This window comes from Panthera pardus, unplaced genomic scaffold (genome assembly GCF_024362965.1).
Source record: "Panthera pardus isolate Hobbes unplaced genomic scaffold, ASM2436296v1 HiC_scaffold_11, whole genome shotgun sequence".
NCBI classification, from domain to species: domain Eukaryota; kingdom Metazoa; phylum Chordata; class Mammalia; order Carnivora; family Felidae; genus Panthera; species Panthera pardus.
Window position 1 is genome coordinate 5,062,767 of NW_026526666.1, and position 2,710 is coordinate 5,065,476.

Sequence of the window (2,710 nt, forward strand, 5' to 3'; positions counted from 1 at the left end):
TTCAAGGCTACAAGTTAATCTTCCAGCTTGGAAGTAAATGAGCAACTAGGCCAGACCAAGGTTAATTTTGAAATGAACTCTGGGGGCTTTGCAAGGTCTCTTCCAATTTAAGTGATTTCATTACAAAATTAGACTGCAAAATAAAATAGTTGCCTATTTGCTCCCAAGCCATGTATGTTCCCAATTCATCAAAGATGGTTCAGAAAAGGGAGCGGGTGATTTCAGGTGGAGAATTACAAAAGCCTCTGTGTTGTAAAGGAAAGGCTTGGTTGGGGAGGTTTACTGAAGGTCAGTAATTAAGTCCAATTAATAATTGTCCAGGTCCTTCCCTTTGGGCCAGTCCCCATCTCCTTGTCACATCTCCTTAGTACCGTAACAACAATGAACATTTCAGTGCTTACAATGTGCTTGACGTGTCGCCTGCATTATTTCACTTGATCCTCACCACAGTCATACGGAAAGATGTTATTTTCCCCATTTTTTCAGAAGAGAAAATGAGGCTATTTAACTTGCCCTGTTATCCATAGTGAGCAGAGTTGGGATTTGACTCTAGCCTGCAGCCACCGTTCAGTGACATGTGGAAATTGCAGGCAATTCTGCGGACCAGGGCAGTGGGATTTGTCTGTCTTCTAGGGTTTTTTAGACCTCTTTTAGAGCAAAAAAAATAACTTCCCTGCTGATTTGCTATACCTTGCCCACAGGCTCTTCCACACTAGATTTGCTTGGAGAGGAATTGCTATCAATTGTCTTACCACCAGATGGCAGTGTTACCTCAGAAATGCTTTTCAAAGAGCCCATACCCTGGGATCTGGAAATTCCATAGCAATTTTTACTCCCCCACAGTCAGCCTCTAGGCCGTGCCCACAGTCAGCTCTTCCAACACCTGGCCTGCTGATTGTCTCCTGAGCCGGACTTTCCATTGCGGTTTTCCAATCTTGAATCACGTCCCTAACTTCCAGGAGACACTAGTGTAGTGGTCAGAACACAGACACCAGAGAATAATACCCAATCTCAAATCGGTGATCCCTTCCTTCATTTCTCTGTGTGTCAGTTTCCTCGTAACATCTCCCACACTTTACTAAGAAGTAAGTGGGTTAATGCTTTTCAGGGTCTGTTAATAGATACAACATATAGGTCTCATAACTAGATTTGTAGTTTGAGTCTAGTTGAAAGTAGATTTTCAAGTTTGAACCTAAAACAGGGTTTGGGGGACATTTTGAATTTGATCACTGAGCTAAGGAGCCTCCTCTTTTCCAAAGGGACACACGGTCATGCCAGCTTTCACTGCTTTAGCCTAAGAGCATCAATCTCAGTGGAGGGCTCGAGGGCCACATGTGAGATCATGCAGGATTCTACCAGCAGAGCACTGATGGGAGAGCCATTGGCATCTTGAAGAGGGTTTGCATCCTTGGGAAGGTTTATGTTGATCAAGGACCAACCATAACTTACATATGAGTTAAGTGGCAGGGGAGGGATGGTTGGAGCTGGGAAGTTTCTTCAAAGCAACAATATCCTCCCTACGGTCACCTCGTACTGTGACATCCTCCTGCTGAGACCACCAGAGGGCCTCATAGCTGACCTGTGATACGGTGTGCAAAGGGCCTGGCACTGTGCTTAGTACTAGTAAGTGCCCAATAAATGGTAGTTAGTATTATTGTCAATAATAGTAATAAAACATTTGCAGAGTATTGGCTATATGCCTGACAGTGTTCTAAGGTATTAACTCACGAGGTAGGGATCAACTTTATCCCCATTTTATGGATGAGAAAACTGAGGCACATAGAGGTAAAATAAGTTGTCCAAGATCACATAGCTAACAAGCAGCAGCACCAGGATCCAAAGCTAGGCAATCTGGGCTCAGAGTTCACACTGGTAAATATTTGGCTATTAATTAATCCAAAGACAGCAGCCGAGAAGAGACCGGAGGAGAAAGAGAGAGGTTCTGGCTGGGGTGACCAAGGAAGTGAGTGATCTGAATAAACAGGAGTTTCAGCTGGCCCTTTATTTTTTATTTTATTTTATTTTTTACATTTTTTACTTATTTTGAGAGAGAGAAAGAGAGTGGGGGGGGAGGGGAGCAGAGAGAGAGAGAATCCCAAGCAGGCTTCGTGCTGTCAGCCCAGAGCCCGTTGTGGGGCTGTGAGATCCTGACCTGAGCTGAAATCGAGAGCCAGATGCTTAACTGACTGAGCCACCCGGGCACCCCTCATCTGGCCCGTTAACATACATTCAAATCTATTTTCTGCTCCCAACCCCAGTCCTTGGGCCTGAAGTTGAGCCCAGGGGTCTTGTTCCTACATAAATGGGGGCAGGGGTAGTCAGCTGAGGCCTCAGACCTACTGAACCAGAGCCCGGTGGGATTGGGGACCAGTGGCCCCACTAGTGAGGGACTCTTAGAGACTGGCCGCGGTACCAGGAAAACGTTCATGCCTCACTGGCTAACGTTTGCCTCTACTTGCACGAAAACACATTGTTTACACGCCTCTGCTATTCCTTCTTCCTGGAATATTCCCATTACTCCCATTTGCCCTTAAGACTGAATCGGTGGGGGCGCCTGGGTGGCTCAGTCAGTTAAGCCTCCGACTTCAGCTCAGGTCAAGATCTCATGGTTTGTGAGTTCCAGCCCTGCATCGGGCTCGCTGCTGTCAGCGCAGAGCCTGGAGCCTGCTTTGGATCCTCTGTCTCCCTCTCTCTCCCTGCCCCTCTCCCG